Source organism: Phyllobates terribilis, unplaced genomic scaffold (genome assembly GCF_046119375.1).
Source record: "Phyllobates terribilis strain yellow unplaced genomic scaffold, ASM4611937v1 Scaffold_103__1_contigs__length_5881359, whole genome shotgun sequence".
Taxonomy (NCBI): Eukaryota; Metazoa; Chordata; class Amphibia; order Anura; family Dendrobatidae; genus Phyllobates; species Phyllobates terribilis.
In genome coordinates this window covers 187484-198771 of record NW_027362863.1, presented here as the reverse complement: position 1 = coordinate 198771, position 11288 = coordinate 187484, and the positions used below count along the sequence as shown (strand labels likewise).

Sequence of the window (11288 nt, the reverse complement as noted above, 5' to 3'; positions counted from 1 at the left end):
GCCGGAGCCAAGGCATGGGCAGGCCAGAGCCAGAGCGAGGGCAGGCCAGAGAAGGCGCGAGGGAAGGCAAGAGTCAGAGCAGGCCGGAGCCAGGGCGAGGGCAGGCCAGAGACAGAGCAGGCCAAAGCCTGGGCGAGGGCAGGCTGGAGCCAGAGCGAGAGCAGGCCGGAGCCAGAGCGAGGGCAGGCCGGAGCTAGAGCGAGGGCAGGCCGGAGCCAGAGCGAGAGCAGGCTGGAGCCAGGGTGAGGGCAGGCCAGAGCCAGGGCGAGGGCAGGACGGAGCCAAGGTGAGGGCAGGCCAGAGCCAGAGCGAGAGCAGGCCAGAGCCAGAACGAGATCAGGCCAGAGCCAGGGCGAGGGCAGGCCAGAGCCAAAACGAGAGCAGGCCAGATTCAGGGCGAGAGCAGGCCGAAGCCAAGGCAAGGGCAGGCCAGAGCGAGAGCAGGAAGGAGCCAGAGCGAGAGCAGGAAGGAGCCAGAGCGAGAGCAGGAAGGAGCCAGAGCGAGAGCAGGCCGGAGCCAGGGCGAGGGCAGGCTAGAGCCAAACCGAGAGCAGGCCAGATTCAGGGCGAGAGCAGGCCGAAGCCAAGGCAAGGGCAGGCCGGAGCCAGAGCGAGAGCAGGCCAGAACCAGGGCGAGAGTAGGCCGGAGCCAAGGCGAGGGCAGGCCAGAGCCAGTGCGAGACCAGGCCGGAGCCAGAGCGAGAGCAGGACAGAGCCAGAGCGAGAGCAGGACAGAGCCAGGGCAAAGCCAGGCCAGAGCCAGAGCGAGAGCAGGCCGCAGCCAGGATATTTCAAAGCAAGCAGACCTCTAATATGGGCCATAGAAGTATGTATAGATTTACATTTCTATAACCTTTACGCCCATATTAGAGGTCTGATAAGTCCTAGGGAGTGACAGATTCCCTTTAAAGCTTGTGTCGTGGTTGGCCTCTAGCCCGGTGTCTCATGTGTTGGGTTTGCCCACTCAGGGTCCTCCTGAAGGAGGAAGTAGGATTTCTCTTTTTATTTTGTGCTTTTGGCTTCTTGCCCAGTGATAGGGGTGGATCTCATCCTCTCAGGCATAGCCCAACCCTAACCCTAGCCCTAACCCTAACCCTAGAGTTTATATTTTACACCGTTTAGACAACTTTATTCTTCGAGTCAGTGCGATTACAGCGATACCAGAATCATATCGGGTTCTTATGATTGACAGCTGTCACACACTAAAAGACGCATTTTTTCATAAAATCTAGTTTTTGCATCGCCATATTTTGAGAGCTATAATTTTTCCATATTTTGGCCGACAGTCATGTGACGTCTTGTTTTTTGCGGGATGAGTTGACGTTTTTATTGGTGCCATTTTCAGGCACGTGACATATTTTGATCGCTCTCTATTCCGATTAATGGGAGGCAGAATAATAAAAAACCAACAATTCAGGAATTGTTTTTTGTTTTGCTTTTTATGCTGTTCCGCGTGTGGCAAAATTGATAAGGTAGCTTTATTCTTCGGGTCAGTACGTTTACAGCGGTACCACATTTATATCGATTTTCTATGTTTTGGCGCTTTTACACAATAAAAGCTATTTTATAGAAAAAATATTTTTTTTGTGTCGCTTTATTCTGAGAGCTATAACTTTTTTATTTTTCGGCTGATGGAGCAGTATGGCGGCTTGTTTTTTGCGGGACAAGATGACGTTTTCAGTGGTATGATTATTATTTATATTCGTCTTTTTGATCGCGTGTTATTCCATTTTTTGTTTGGCGGTATGATGATAAAGCATTGTTTTTTGCTTCATTTTTTATTTATTTTTTTTACCATGTTCACTGAAGGGGCTAAATAGTGGGACAGTTTTATAGGTCAGGTCATTCCGGACGCGGCGATACCAAATTTGTGTACTTTTATTGTTTTTTTTTTCATAATAATATTTATTGATGGGTACATTATATTTTTATTTTTGGTGGATTATTTTTTTTATTTATTTTTTTTATTTTCTTCACTTTCTGACACTTTTTTTACTTTTATTCTTTGTCCCACTATGGGACTTTCACTTTTTTTATTCTGATCGCCTGTATAGCATAGGGATGGAGCACCAGCCCTGTGCTATACAGGCTGTCAGCGCTGCAAATGCAGAAGATACTTTGGTCATGCACTGCGCATGCCAAAATATCTTCCTGCTGTCTGGTGACCCAGATGTTGTCATGACGACATTGGGTCGTCATGGCAACATTCAGGAAGCCGCGGCAGACATCGCTGGACGCCGGCAGGAGAGGTGAGTATCCCGATCACCTCCCCTTGCCCCCGCAATGCTGCGATCGACTCAGCTGCGACAATCGGCTGACACCCGGCGGCGATCGCGCCCACACAGTCTGTGTGCGGGCACGATCGCAAAGACGTACTAATACGTATCAGGCTCTTAAGTCCCATGGCGCAGATACATATTAGTACGTCTTGAGCTTTAAAGGGGTTAAACTACAACTCCAATGTCAGCCCCTAATTCAATAGGAACCAAAGATCTGAGAACAGAGAATGATAATAAAATAATTTGTCCACATAAATGGCAAAACTACCCAAAAATGGAGCCCCATAAAGATGTCCCAACTTGACCTCCCCCACCCACCTAATATCAACTGATCGTCAGCAATTTCTCATTTAGACAAGGGGTTGTCCTGAAAATGTCTTATTACAGAGTGTTCCCGGCAATCCATGATAAATCCGGTGGATACACTATAAGTATACCAAAGCTTAAAAGTAAAGAGCTACTTACCTGGACTCGTCCTCTTCCAGCTGTCAGGTTATAGTGACACAAGATGGCAGCAGTGTAGAAATTTATACATTCTATTCCAATTGTGATGTCTATGATGTCATGTGCCTTGTGATGTCATAATAGCTATCACTGTCATTTCAAATTTACAACCGCAAGAAAAAGTTGATTTCATGGTTTAAGAAAAAATATGGTGGGTAATTGCAGCCTGTGATTATTTTACATATTGTTATTAATATTTGTCACGTCCTTCACTGCTGCCTCCTGCACTGCTTTTTATATACTGTTTATTTTAATAATGGACAATTCACAAGCCCTGCATGTAGAATATATAGTTAATGGCCTCTGTTGAATGACTAGATGCCTATTAGAGCAATAAGATATACTCTATGTCTACAATCTTTTGGCTGAGTCTAAGGGCTCATACTCATCTGCGTTTAAATCACACGAGTGCAATCTGATAAAAAAAAATTGGATTGCACTCTGACTCTTGTTATTGAATGATTATGTGTTCATCTGTGATTTTTTTTTTCCAGCTCGGATCTAACTGAGAAAAAAATATCACAGCATGCTGCAAGTGGCTGCATATATCAGACGAGACTCGCCAATGCAAGTCAATGTGTGCGAGAAGAAAAAAGCACAGCAAACGGACCATGCTTATGCCATCCATATAGCGTCCATATAATACGCATCTATGCAACACCTTTCAGTGACTATGGCGGCATCTCAGCACACAAATCCTGTATCTCAGATCTTTGTCTGTCCTTGTCTTCTGTGTTTTGGCCATCATGCCAACAAAACAAGGGTGATTGGGGCAAGAGACATGCTGGTGAGGGGGTTGTTGGCTGCCGTGATGCTGGTAATGGAGGTGGCTGCCAAGATGCTGGCACTGAAGGTGGCTGCCGTGATGGTGCCACTGTAGTTGGTGGTGGTTGCTGTGATGCTGTGACTGGAGGTGGTGGTGATGGCTGCTGTGATGCTGGTACTGGAGGTGGTGGTGATTGCCGTGATGCTGGCACTGGAGGTGGTGGCTGCCGTGATGGTGGGTCTGCTGAGTGCCCTTCTTGGGGGGTCTAATGACCGGGTTTGGTTGTCCTCAGAAAGTTGCCACCTTTCAAGGAATTAAAAGATGGCCATCGGTGAATTTGGTGGCGCAGCGGCAGACAAAACAATTTGGAGGGTAGCCCTGGTCTGCAGCCTCAATAAAAAGGGAACGTGCCTGAAATAACGGGCCAGGCTTAGACAAAAACTCTCATCATCATCACTCACAGGTATTCCCATGTCACGTACGCCAGTGATGGGGGGGCGGTAGCAATGCTGGCTTATTGGTGCATGAGGGGAGGTGTCGAGGGGCTGTGGTGTACTGGTGCTCTCCGCAGGCTCTTCTTCTTTCTGGCCCCCAGCTCCGGCCTCCATTTCAGATTCCTCTCTGGCTTCCAGCACCTCCGGGCTACAGGTATTTCCCTTTTAGGTCCAGTCAGATCTGTAAGGTCAGGGATGACAGAGAAAAAAGCATTTTTAATATGCAAAATAATAATCAAACCATTACAACAAATAAAACTGAAAAAGATAGCCACTTACGGGTGAAAATCTAGGACTAGGGTCAAAAACTGGAGCCGGTCATAATATAGGTATGGCCTTTCTTTTTAAGAGCCACATCACCACTCTTCCTACCCTGTTGTCGCTCGCGGCGGCACTGGTCCCGACAACTGCTCCATAATCTTGTCACTACACCCACTGGAAAGAAAAGTGGAAGAGATTATATACAATTTTTATAGGTAAAGGATGCTGTATGTAATAACATGTATAGTGTGTATTCTAATACCACTGCTAGCAGGGGCTGGCTGGCAAATTTTAGCCTGGGGGCAAGCACACAGCAGTGGTCCATGAGTAGCGGCCCATCCTTAAAGGTCGTTTTCCCACAAACAATAGTATATTTTAATCAATAGGTCTTGGAGTAATAATAATTTCCACAATTGGATGTGATATAATAATGTTCCTGTGCTGAGATAATCTTATAAATGTGCCCCTGCTGTGTACTGTGTAATGGCTGTGTCTGACCGTGCAGGAACATGGTCTGATCATACCACATCTCCTGGGCAGGGGGGAGAAAAAGAGGATACAGGCAGGATAGCAGGGGATCACAGAGGATTCTTTTTGTGAGTAAAACATTTCAATGCCTGTTTTTAAACAATATTTTAGCTCAAAGAAAGACTCAGCTGTGATCCCCTGCTGTAATGTATATATACTCTCTTTATATATAGATGATTAGAGTGCACACAGTCTGTAGGTCAAGGTGCAGGTACACGGGATGTGGAATCCCCAGAATCGGCGGAGATTAAATCACCGCACATTCTAGTTTCATGACGCAAACTAAAGTCTATTTGAAGACATGCAATAAGACACATTTAAGGTGCAGGGAATAATGCAACAGTAAATGAACGTTTTGACCCATCGTTTGCATCTTGAAACTAGAGTGTGCAGTGATTTAATCGATGCTATATACTCTTTTGCTTCCCCCCTGCCCAGTAGCTGTGGTATGATCAGACCATGTTCCTGCACAGTCAGACACAGCCATTACACAGTACACAGCAGGGGCACATTTATAACATTATCTCAGCACAGGGACATTTTATTTAAACACATCCAATTGTGGGAGTTATTATTATTCCAAGATCTATTGATTAAAATATACTTTTGTTCGCAGAAAACCCCTTCAACATGTTTATTACCAGCTGCTTCATAGGCTATATTCACACAAACGTATTGTCTAAGTGCTGCCCGTGGAGAAAAATGACAGCACTTGGTCCAGTTCAGGTGAGCATTTAAAACTGGTAATACATAAGCATAATATGTACAATGTCTGACCACTACAAAACGCATTTAGGTTGTTAGAGGTGTAATGCAAGTAATCCAAGGTACGCTGTGCTTTTCTACACTCCTAAACAGAGTAAGGCTAAGTGCCCACAATGCAGAAATGCTGAGAATTTTTCCAGAGCGTTTCTGCATCTCCCTGGCAGAAAAAACGCATGCGGATTCTATGAGTTTTCCTGCCAGGGACAAGCAGAAGTGAAGCGCTCTTCACATGCATTTCCGCATGCGGGTTGTCAAGCGCTTTGCAAGCGATTTTAGCATCACTTGGAAAGTGCTTGACAACTTGGTCACACTATATAAATCCATGCAACCGGTATGGATTTATATAGTGTGACCGTAAAAGAATGGTAAAAAATAAATATTATACTTACCTTCTGACGGCCCCTGGTCTCCTTATCCGATGCGTCCGGTCTTCCCGATGTCTCGCGGTTGTGTAAAAGGACCTGCCATGACGTCATTTAGTCATGTGAAAGGTCAAGCGACCGCCGACGTCAGCGGTCGCGTGACCTGTCACATGACTAAATGACGTCATGGCAGGTCCTTTTAGACCATCATGAGCTGCCAGGAAGCCAGGACGCATCGCTATGGAGACCGGGGACCATCAGAAGGTAAATATAATGTATATTTTTTATTTTAATTCTTTTTTTTTTACAGGTACTATGGTACCCGGGTCTGGAGGAGAGTCTCTTCTTCTCCAAATCCGGGTACCATCCGCACATTGAATCGCTAAATATCCGCATGTGCACATGTAGTCATGCGGATATTATGCAATTCAATGCAAGTCAATGGCGGCGAAAACACTGCGATTACACAAAATAATTGGTAGTGCGGCGGATTTTTCCGCATTGATAATCCGCAGCGGAAATTTCCGCAGTATGTGCACAGCAGATGCGGATTATCATTGGGGAACATAGCAGACCTTCTACCAAGCGTTTTTTAAGCGTTTCTGCAGCGGAATTGCCGTTGCAGAAACGCTTAAAAAACGCATAGTGGGCACACAGCCTAAAGGTGGCCACACATAAGCACAGGTCTGCCAGATAGATACCTAGGAATTATTATTTTGTGTATTATTTCCTACATACTTGATCGAGCAAGTCATCAATGTAAAAGTCAACTCCACATTATAGTATATGATGTACGAGTCACTAATTATCATGTGTGTCCCATCTGATGTCTGTGCACACAGTGAACATATTATGCCACATACAATACAATATACATAGGAGAATATATGACTGATATATAGAGATGAGCAACTTCATTTGCAGGACCCTGATCCAATGGTCAGATGAATATTCAGTGGCTGCTGGATAGGAGCCCTGACAGCCTCCTACCTGACACCATTCTCTTTCTCTGCCTTTGATTTGTAGCCAGGCACAATGTCATGTATGTGTCACGCCAAAAAGATGACATCATGCAAAGACTATAATCAAAAGAGGAGTCAGAGATGCCGGCAGGCAGGAGGAGGCTCGCGGGACTCTGGTCTGGTGGCCACAGACTACTGACGGGACTGTTTGACCAGTGTCCTGCGAATCAATTCGCTCATCTGTACTGGAATAAGATATATTATGACTACATACATCAGATATTACATACAGAATAGCATGTGACAGTTATATACCACACTATGAGCACAGACATCAGATATTACACCAGTGACATATTATCCTCTGTATAACATTGGATGCCAGTATCAAAGTCCATCACATCCAGTATACAGCATAATATGTGATGGTAAGCGATATACTGGGATACAGACATCACATATTCATACCTCTCAACTCTTGAAGAACAGAAAGGGGGACAGAAAGATGCTATGCGCGGCAAATTTTGGCCTCGCCCCTGGTCACACTCCAATCCACGCCCATTTACCATTATCTTTCTCGCCCGGCAGGAGGAGTTGTCAGAGGGGCGCTGGTAGTGAGGGAAATTCAGCAGACGGCCGAGACTGCAAGGCCCAGACCCAAATCCAGGACTGTCCACTGTATCCAGGGCAGCTGGGACTAGAGATGAGCAGATGGATTCCGGGGCCTCCAGTCGGGCGTCCAGGTCAGTGCTACCTGGCGGCTGGACTGGAGGCCATGAGTCTCTTATCTTCCGGGCAGTGCGGCCTCATCTGTGAGTCCTGCTCATCTCTTGTTGGGACCTGAGGATTATTTTTTGTTCCCTCATTCACAGTCGGAGCCGCCAGAACTTTCTCATCTTTATGTAGATTCATTATACGACATCTGGCTTTCTTGTGGTGGCTCTTACTGTATATTGGGGGCTATGCGAGGGCTCATACCGTAGGTAGGGGTGGTGTGTGCTAATACTGTATGTACGGGGTTTTGTGGGGGCTCATACTGTATATAGGGGGATGTCAGCATACTTAAATCTGCTCAATATTAAGTGATAATATAAATATACAAAAAATATATCATTAATAAGTTAATATTAATATTGAGCTGAATTAATTTGAACCTATTGGTTCAGGCTCCACAACAGTCACGGTCTCTCACGTGGCCCCTTGGGAAAATTAATCTCCCACCCCTGCCTATTTCAAAGAGCTATGTTAAAAATCACACGGACATCATACACACAGCGGGCACAACCATCACACAGACATCATACACACAGCGGGCACAACCATCACACAGACATCATACACACAGCGGGCACAACCATCACACGGACATCATACACACAGCGGGCACAACCATCACACAGACATCATACACACAGCGGGCACAACCATCACACAGACATCATACACACAGCGGGCACAACCATCACACAGACATCATACACACAGCGGGCACAACCATCACACAGACATCATACACACTGCGGGCACAACCATCACACAGACATCATACACACAGCGGGCACAACCATCACACACACAGCGGGCACAACCATCACACAGACATCATACACACAGCGGGCACAACCATCACACACACAGCGGGCACAACCATCACACAGACATCATACACACAGCGGGCACAACCATCACACGGACATCATACACACAGCGGGCACAACCATCACACAGACATCATACACACTGCGGGCACAACCATCACACAGACATCAAACACACTGCGGGCACAACCATCACACAGACATCAAACACACAGCGGGCACAACCATCACACGGACATCATACACACAGCGGGCACAACCATCACACGGACATCATACACACAGCGGGCACAACCATCACACGGACATCATACACACAGCGGGCACAACCATCACACAGACATCATACACACAGCGGGCACAACCATCACACAGACATCATACACACAGCGGGCACAACCATCACACACACAGCGGGCACAACCATCACACAGACATCATACACACAGCGGGCACAACCATCACACGGACATCATACACACAGCGGGCACAACCATCAGACAGACATCATACACACAGCGGGCACAACCATCAGACAGACATCATACACAAAGCGGGCACAACCATCAGACAGACATCATACACACAGCGGGCACAACCATCACACAGACATCATACACACAGCGGGCACAACCATCACACAGACATCATACACACAGCGGGCACAACCATCACACAGACATCATACACACAGCGGGCACAACCATCACACAGACATCATACACACAGCGGGCACAACCATCACACAGACATCATACACACAGCGGGCACAACCATCACACAGACATCATACACACAGCAGGCACAACCATCACACAGACATCATACACACAGCGGGCACAACCATCACACACACATCATACACACAGCGGGCACAACATGACATGTATATAGTCCCTTCTTCTCCATCATGTCTCCAGTGGCAGTGGTGGGGCCTGGTGTTTGCAATCAGCAGCAGAGTATGGGCTGTACGCAGGAGAGCTGTCAGCCCTGCAGTGTCCCTAAATCCCCTTCCCATCCCCCCTAGTCCCGACTGCAGAGCTGCTGGTGACATTGCATGAGCCCCCTCCCATCCTGTAATAACAGCAGCCACAGATGGGAGAGGCTGCGGGTCTCCCCCTCACCTCAGGACCTCACCTTGTTGTCATGTCCTCCGCAGACTTGGCCCCGCCCCCTGACCCCTCACCTCCTCATGCTGTGCGGTCTCTGCCCAGTAGAATTCCTCTGCCCTGATGCCGGGGAGGAGCAGAGAGCGGGAGGCGGAGCTACAAGGGGTCACACACAGCATGGAAAGCCTGCGTGTCTGGAGGAAAAGCCCAGTGCCCAGCAGCGCCCCTGCCGGGAGAAGAGCTGAGCCGGGCCGGGACTGAGCCCTCAAATCGGGACAGGCCCAGGGAATAGGGGAGGCTTGTTAGCTCTGGATATTATACCCGCCTCCTATTATCCTGTATATAATATGGGATATCTGGGCCTATAGTATATATATTATACCACCTACAGGCTAATATGTAACTAGTGCACATTACACCTTGAGTACAGCCATTAGATATTACACCAGTCACTTCTTCTCCTCTGCACCATCTGATGTCTGTGCACAGTATATGACATCCAGTATACAGGAGAATATGTGATGGGATATAGGACATACTGTTATACAGACATCAGATGCTATATACTGGATAATAAATGATGGTATATATCAGGGGTGGGCAATTCATTTTCCAGAGGGGCCACATGAGAGAACGTAACTGTTGTGGGGGCCTGAACCAATAGGCTGAAAGGCTGAAATTAGTTCTGCTCAATATTAATATTAACTACAATTAATATAAAATAATATTTATATCACTTAATATTGAGCAGAATTAAGTATGCCAACATCCCCCTATATACCGTATGAGCCCACACACAGCCCCCCTATATACCATATGAGCACACACACAGCCCCCTGTATACAGTATGAGCCCCACACAGCCCCCCTATATACCATATGAGCACACACACAGCCCCCTGTATACAGTATGAGCCCCACACAGCCCCCCTATATACCATATGAGCACACACACAGCCCCCTGTATACAGTATGAGCCCACACACAGCCCCCTATATACCATATGAGCACACACACAGCCCCCTGTATACAGTATGAGCCCCCACACAGCTCCCCTATATACCATATGAGCACACACACAGCCCCCTGTATACAGTATGAGCCCCCACACAGCCCCTCTATATACCATATGAGCACACACATAGCCCCCTGTATACAGTATGAGCCCACACACAGCCCCCCTATATACCATATGAGCACACACACAGCCCCCTGTATACAGTATGAGCCCCCACACAGCCCCCCTATATACCATATGAGCACACACATAGCCCCCTGTATACAGTATGAGCCCACACACAGCCCCCCTATATACCATATGAGCACACACACAGCCCCCTGTATACAGTATGAGCCCCCACACAGCCCCCCTATATACCATATGAGCACACACACAGCCCCCTGTATACAGTATGAGCCCCCACACAGCCCCCCTATATACCATATGAGCACACACAGCCCCCTGTATACAGTATGAGCCCACACACAGCCCCCCTATATACCATATGAGCACACACATAGCCCCCTCTATACAGTATGAGCCCCCACACAGCTCCCTATTTATTTATTTATTTTACTAACCATATTTTGCAGATTATAAAATGCACCGTATCATAAGACGCACCCCAAATTTTGGTGAGAAAAATAGGAAAAAAATGTTT

The 11288-nt window shown here is 47.1% G+C and overlaps 1 long non-coding RNA gene across 2 annotated transcripts; it reads right to left on the bottom strand.

Annotated features, from left to right (window-relative positions):
• Nucleotides 1-2918: 2918 nt before the first annotated feature.
• Nucleotides 2919-9703, bottom strand: LOC141198755 (uncharacterized). 2 transcript variants are annotated; one of them, XR_012270549.1, is made up of 3 exons: nt 9644-9703; nt 4323-4478; nt 2919-4224 (listed from the first exon to the last, which is right to left on the bottom strand). It is a non-coding gene; the product is annotated as an uncharacterized lncRNA (long non-coding RNA). The 2 variants fall into 2 exon arrangements; XR_012270550.1 differs by having other exon boundaries at nt 9657-9699.
• Between the last annotated feature and the right edge of the window lie 1585 nt (nt 9704-11288).